This window comes from Orcinus orca, chromosome X (genome assembly GCF_937001465.1).
Source record: "Orcinus orca chromosome X, mOrcOrc1.1, whole genome shotgun sequence".
In the NCBI taxonomy this organism is placed as follows: Eukaryota; Metazoa; Chordata; class Mammalia; order Artiodactyla; family Delphinidae; genus Orcinus; species Orcinus orca.
This window is the reverse complement of record NC_064580.1, coordinates 41,024,691-41,032,074: the sequence shown is the minus strand read 5'-3', so window position 1 is coordinate 41,032,074 and position 7,384 is coordinate 41,024,691. Positions and strand designations below refer to the sequence as shown.

The following is a 7,384-nucleotide window of genomic DNA, read 5'->3' as shown; positions in this document are numbered from 1 at the left end:
GAATGGGAGTTGTCTCTATACAGCAGGGTTTGTCAACCTTGGCACTGTTGAGAATTTCTGCTGGATGATTCTTTGTTGTGGGGGACTGTAGGATATTTAACAGCATCCATTGTCTCTATCCTCTAAATACTGGTAGCTTCTCCCCAATTATAGCAACAAAAATTTCTTCAGACATTGCCAGAAGTCCCCTGAAAAGCAAAATAGCCCCTAGTTGAGAACCACTACTATACAGGTAAAAGTTGAAGCCATGGTAGTGGATGAGTTCTCCTTGGAGAAGTGTTTAGAATAAGAAGAGTATAATAGTGAATCCTAACATGTGAAGGACTAGCAAAAGAAAAGGAACCACCAGAAAATACTGCCCTGCTCCTAACCTGAGATAGATCTGGTGGATTTAGTTAGAAATTTTCAAATGTCTACAACCTTTTAGTGAACTAGCTGAGCAAGAGATTTGTAGAACCACTTACCTGGGCCTTTTCAAAGATGGGAAAGTCCCCCACCATCAGGATGATTCAATGCATCCCTGTCTAAAGATGAAGAATTGAGATGGACAACCTCTGAGAATTTGCCTCAGCCCCTGGGGTTCTGTGAAATAGTCCTCCTTGTTGTAAACAGGGGCCAGATACTAGAAAGCCATAGAGATTCTTGATTTTTTTAACTGAAGGTCAGATCTGTGACCTCCGTGGGCCATATGGAGTTGTGGCAGATGCAACATTCCTTTCTAAATCCTGTTTCCTCATGGATATTACTCCCCAGTAAACCTTTTGCCCTCCTAACTTTGTTTCAGCATCTGCTTCTCAGAGAATCCAAACTAACACAGGAGTATAGTTTATTTCTTCTTTCCACAAGGTGGAAAATATATAACGTGTATATTATCCTCAGTTCCCACATTAGTTTTGGTCCATAATCCTGTTTATGTACATGACACATGCTAAAGAGAATGCATACAGGCTACAGCATTTGAATTTAAGAACTGTAGCGAAGTATGCTTTCAAAAGAGAAACTGTAGCCCTTCATTTCCATATTTTACTACTTACCATATTATTTTTTTCTCACCTGAAGGGTGTTTAACCTCACTTCTGTTTGATTCTCCTCATGAGATGACTAAACTCACTGCTGACATTCAAGGAAGACTGTGCTCACAGTGGCTGAACCAGACCCTGTGGTCCCTCGAGGGTCTCCATGCCTATTCACTTGAGTAGGGGTAATTCATCCGTGGTGCCACAGACACGATTGCCTGTGCTTGCTATACTTATATAAGACCCTGTACACCGTGGACAGGGTGGACTCATGAAGCTCGTCTGTGGTCAAAGCTGAAAACTGGCTAAGGCCACAGCAGGGCAATGTACTCTGCTAGGTTTTGCATAGCCAAAAGAGTCTTTCAACAGGTTACCTTTAAATCCTTGAAATACCTGGGAGTCTTGTGGTTACTAATCTCATAGTTAAATACCAACAAATATATGAATCAAACGCACTGCCTCTGGTAAACTGTCTGCCTTGGATTTCATTGGCGTTTGTTTAAATTGTGTTTCAAATGGTGGGCGAGACAATTCTTATGATGTTCAGATGGCCCCATGTTCACACTCTGTATAATCACCTCCCCTTGAGTGCAGGCAGAACTGGTGACTTGCTTCTAACCCACAGAATATTGCAAAGATAATGAGCTCTCTTTCCTGTGATTACTTTCCAATTTATATAGAAGCCTCTGAGCAGACTAGCTCTTCACTCTCCTTTCTTTTGCTTGAAAAAGAAAGCTGCCATGAGTTCTGCAGTCACAAGGAAATAACTGCTTCCAACAACCTAAGGGAACCTGGAAGGATGTCCTTCCGCAGTCAAGCCTCTAATGACAACACAGCCTGGCTGACACCTTGATTGTAGCCTTGTGAGACCCTGAGCAGAGGACTCAGATGAGTAGTGACCAGACTCCTGACTTATGGAAGCTGTAAGATAATAAATGCATATTGTTTTAAATTTCTAAATCTGTGGTGGTTTGTTCCACAGCAATAGAAAACTAATACAAACTTTATTTTAAATTATTCTTGCTTTTTTTCTTTCCTACCTCTGTCAGTGCTTATTGGAGGTTGTAAATCTCATTTTTTCTTTGTTTCAGAGTAAGCATTTAACATTTTTATGGAAGGGAATAATATTTTAATACTTTTTTCCCTCAAACTAGTAACAAAGACTGCAAAATATTCAAACCCTTTCTATCATGAAACTCTGTGTTTTAGTCAAGTCCAGAAGCTGATTAATCAGAATAAAGTTGACCTTATTCATATTTCACATTGACATTCAGTTTGGCCTCAATCTCTTAAATGTTTCATTTGCATTCTATGATGAAATACAAAACAAAAAAGAACGCGACCCCTCAAAAATCTAAACAATATAAAACAAGCTTTGCCTAAAGGCTGATTTTAGTTCAAGCCATCAAACATTTGGGTAGTATATTTTCACTGAATTGCCTATTAAATTATATTTCTTAAAGGAAGAGAGGACAATTTAAATGCTTCAAACATTTAAAATGACTATACTAGTGATTATTATGTAAGTATCTGAGTTTGGTATTTTAGTGATACAGAGAAGAAAATTAACTATGGAGAGAGATGTTTTTGTGCTGTGCTAGCTTCATGGTTTATATCCCTCAGGGAAGGCTAGTATAAGTTATCTGATACACAAAATCATTTTCTAGAGTGACATTTTGGTATATTTATTTTATTATTCCGGATAATGTATAATAAACACATTTCAGTATTTCTTTACCTAATGTAAAGCCCTTTTTGTCATTTTAAAGGAAAATTATTATCGAAATTTCATTTGAAAGAGTGAGTATGATCTTCCAGCAAGTAACAGAAAGGGACATGATGGATGATGTAGGTCAAATTAAAGAGGTTTGATATGAATTATAAATGGTTTGCAGCATCTTCATAAGTCTATAAGAGTGAATATCTTACCTCCTTGGTCTGCCTTTTTTCTTTCTTTTTTTCTAAAATAGAAAGTAGATGGTTTACTACATTCACTTAGAGAAAGTATCTCAACATGCCTGTAATTGTAAAATTCCTGGGGAGTGAGTTAGTGTATGTGAGTTAACATCGTCTTTTTATAGCTCTTGAGATGTATTGTTCCTTATAAAGGAAGCATATATACTTTAGAAAGCACTTTTTAAATGAAAGAAAATTGTAAAGAAAATATTCTGTCAAAGAATGGCTTAGAATACAAACTATCTTAGAAAAACTCTACGGTGGTACAGTGGGGCAAGCTGTGAAGAGGAGGAAATGCTGAGAGGTTTGAAGATTTTGGAGAGAATTCAGAAGAGAGAAGATATTAAAGCAAGAGAAGATAGTGCATATGACTTTTTAAAAACAATTTTTTATTGGAGTATAGTTGATATACAATGTTGTGTTAGTTTCAGGTGTACAGCAAAGTAAATCAGTTATACATATACATATATCCCCTCTTTTGTAGATTCTTTTCCCAGGTAGGCTTTTTTAAAGCTAAAAGAATAAGGATCCCTCTCCTCTCCGAGAAGAAATGAACACATTGTTTCTTGCATGTAGGTCAATCAACTGTATTATCCCTTTCATACGGTCTAGGAATTCCTTCAAAGACCATTTTGGATTTAAAGATACTTTAATAAACACATGTCATAATTTGTGGCCATCCAGAACATTTGAACATCTAAATTTGGGGAATGGCCCACCTTATGAGTCTGGTTTTCCAAACCTAGAATCCAGAAACTCACTCGCCCAGCCTTCCTGGAAGCTAGGGCATAAACACTTCAGCCAATGAATAGACTCAGCCAATGAAGTGCACTTAATGAGATTTCAGTTTAAAAGAGACAAACATGAGGAAGCAGACACGGTGGAGACCATTCTCTGAAGGTGATGGCAGAGGCAATGGCTTTCAGGGACAACGATGACAGCAGTTCAGCTTCCATTGCCCGGGATCAATGGGGCAATCTGTGGTGTCTGCGCCCAGTGACAGCAATGATGGATCCTTTTCTGGATCCCCATCCTGAAATGCCATTTGAGTGTTGTTCCTGCCCACATATCTTCAAGCCTGGGTCTCTAATCCTCTCCGGGGGTCTATTGAGCCTTCTCAAATCTGTTAGATATGTTTTCTGCTGAACCAGCTATGGTGAGTTCTAATGTTTGTAACCAAGACATCTGAACAGAACAACTCTGAAACCCTGTGTACAAGGGGGCTCATCCACAGAGAGCTTTTCTAAAATGGTTGCAATTTTACTGAATCCAGAGTCAGAAGAAATAGCACCCTAAAGAAGTTCTATGCAACTCAGTAATATACTAAAAAATTGGGAAATTGAAACACCTATAAATGAGCACACTAGGACAAGATAACTAGAATGCTAAATTTTGTTTTATTAGATGGAGGAAAATCTATTTTAAAAAATAATCACATATAATCCAGTGGGAGTAAGAAATGATGGAGGTATAAATAAAACTAAAATCATAGAATGTTGATAATTGCTGAATCGGGGTGGTGGGTATTCTGTTTATGTGCTTGAGATTTTTCTTAATTAAAAATGTAAAAATAAAAAAATTATAAACTAGTGAGTTAACATTAGTTGGAAAAATACATGTCTCCCTATTTATCTTTAAAATAAAGAAGAGAAGCAAGACTAAATATTGTTTAGAAATTTGTATATCAGTGTTTGCCAAGCAATAGAACTAAGTGAGAAAATTTCATAAAAATAAGAGATAAGGACAGACTTATAGTTGATGTGTCTGCTTTTTAGGCCATTTTTGTCCTTGATTTCCCAGGAATAGCTCATTCAGTCAATCCACAAATATGTTTATTAGCATCTGCTACATGTTGGCATTGTTCTAGGTACTTGGGATATATCAAGAAATAAAATAAAGATCCTTACCCTTACCTAAACATTTTCCATTATGTATTACACAAAATCTCAATCAAAGCTTTTTATACGTATCTCCAGCCTATAAGCCTAATTACTTAATTTTTAAATTCTAAAACTGTCTCCTATTTCTACAGTTTAGAACCATAAGGTTTTTATAGTTGAAAAGGAGCTTAGATTGCATAAAGTGCTACTGCTCATTTTATTATAATTGATATAAAACTATGTAGAGTCTTTTATAAGTACAACATGCCTTCCTGAGACCCAGAGAAGGCAAGGTACTTGCCAAGTCTATACTGCCTGTTGGTAGCAGGACAAAGACCTCCCAATAGGCATGTTGGTACTTTTTCTGCTATATCAAAATTTGCCTGCTTAAATTGCAATGGCTGTGGTTGACTGAAGAGATTTTAACCTAAAAATCCTACTATTTATACATCCTAAGCCTGTCTCTTCGTCTTGACTCCACTGCTCTCTGTCCCCCTTCTTCCTCCTCCCTCATAGGCTCTAACCCAAAGCTGCAAGTGACTAAGATACACCTTTCTCTTTGGCACTGACATCCTCATATGCTGCCATTCCTTAACCATTGTTCAGCTAGGCTCCCCTAATTTAGAACCTTTAATCTTCTTTGATAACATCATCTCTTCATTACTCGAAATAACCTGTCTGGACATTTTTGTCCATTTCCAGTTATTTACACATTTTAGATGTCTAGGTACTCAATAATGAACAAAGAAAGGGGCCCCAAGGGCTGACAATTCTCCTGTTGCATTGAATGACTTCCAGGTTCTCTCCTACTTCATAGCTCCATAGAGTATGTCCCCAACTGATGCAGCCCCTAAGGCCATTCTGTTTCTGTCTTCACTTGCATGTTCATCACATCACTAGTGTCTAAGTTCCCTTAGAAAATATTGGAGGTTCAGGCCTTATCAAAAGTGCTTCCAACAACCTATATAACTGAATCACATTGCTGTACACCTGAAACTAACAAAACATTCTAAATTAGCTATACTTCAATTTTAAAAACTTTAAAAAATCTGAAAAGTGAAAAAGAAAAAATAAAATAGAGATTATGAGATTTGCTCATAGACACTATCTGAGGTGAGAAAAAAAGAAGGGAGTCAGGTTAGTGCAATTGCATTTCATGTTCAACTTTCTCTCTCTCTCTCTCTCTCTCTCTCTCTCTCTCTCTCTCTCTCAATCTCTCTCTCTCAATCTGAAGTGTTTGGGTTATATCTATTGCTGTGTAACAAACTACACTAAAATATAGTAGTTTAAAAAAATTATTATTATCTCTCATGGTCCTATAGGTTGACTGAGCTCAGTTAGGTGATGTTGCATTCTCTCGGGTGGTTACAGTCAGATGGATGGAGTCATCAGAAGCCTCACCTCAGCTGGATGTCCAAGATGGCTTCCTTAGTCACATGTCTGGCTTATCAGCTGAGATGCCTGAAACAGCTAGGGGCTTATCAGGCATTTCTCTCTCCACACAGCCTCTTCAGGTGGCAGCTTGAGCTTCCTCAAAGCAAAGTGATCTCAGGGTAGTCAGGCTTCTTACGTGACAGCTGTCTTCTCCCAGAGTGAGTGTTCCAGGAGACCCAAGTGGAAGCTGCAAAGCTTTCTTTGGCTTTAAAAGGAAGGGACCACACAAAGGTGTGAATACCAGGAGGTGCAGTTCATTTCAGGGGGGCATCTTTGGTAACTAGTTACCACATGAAGGGAAGTGACATCTGCAGGTAAAAGTCAATTTTGCTGTTAGTCCTCCTGGCTCGCAGGACTCTATTTTTTTAAACAAATAGAATTGCCTAAAATACAGCCCTCATTTTTTGGTTAAGCAGCAGACTCAGAGTTCCTCTTAATTAAACAAAAGAGAAAAAAAACTTTGAACTTAGATGACATATCTTTCTAAACTATAACCTCCTATTTTTGGAGCATGTGATAATAGCTCAGACTTTGTTCTATCGATGGCTGAAGGCTGACTTGCCACCATCCTAGAGCTGACAAGCCAAAACAGGTGAGTCTATCTTGCATGATTCACCTTGGCAGGAGCAATTACTACCGAGTTCTGGGCTGGCAGACTACCTGCTCCCTTTCATACACACAGGTTCACCCACAGCCTGAAGCATACCTTGTATCCTTTCAGAAATGGCGCGTCGAACACGTGCAGAGAGACATCCAAACGCTTTTCTTTCCAATAAGAGAGACATTTTGTGAAGTCTTTGGCAGCATGCTGGCTGGCAAAGTCATCTGGCTGGCACACTTCTCCTGCATCAAGTTATGGCACTGCCACCTCTACTCTGGAGAGTTTCGAAATTTCAATTTGCACACCCTGTAAAATGTGAGTCATTGAGCTTGCAAAGGAGGAGGGGGAGGCGGACATCTGCTAGTCATGAGCAGATGACAAACACCCTGCACTGCGAATTTCCATCCTCATTTCACAATATTTAAGTAAACACATTTTGTAACCATTTTTTTCAGAGTTCCTTAGTGCTTAAAATGGAATTTTTTATGGTAAACAAT

At 38.3% G+C, this 7,384-nt stretch overlaps 1 long non-coding RNA gene across 1 annotated transcript; it reads right to left on the bottom strand.

The window, feature by feature from the left end:
- Positions 1-3,340: 3,340 nt before the first annotated feature.
- On the bottom strand, positions 3,341-7,149 carry LOC117197984 (uncharacterized). Its single transcript, XR_004478899.2, has 2 exons — positions 6,993-7,149; positions 3,341-6,491 (listed from the first exon to the last, which is right to left on the bottom strand). It is a non-coding gene; the product is annotated as an uncharacterized LOC117197984 (long non-coding RNA).
- Positions 7,150-7,384: the final 235 nt, after the last annotated feature.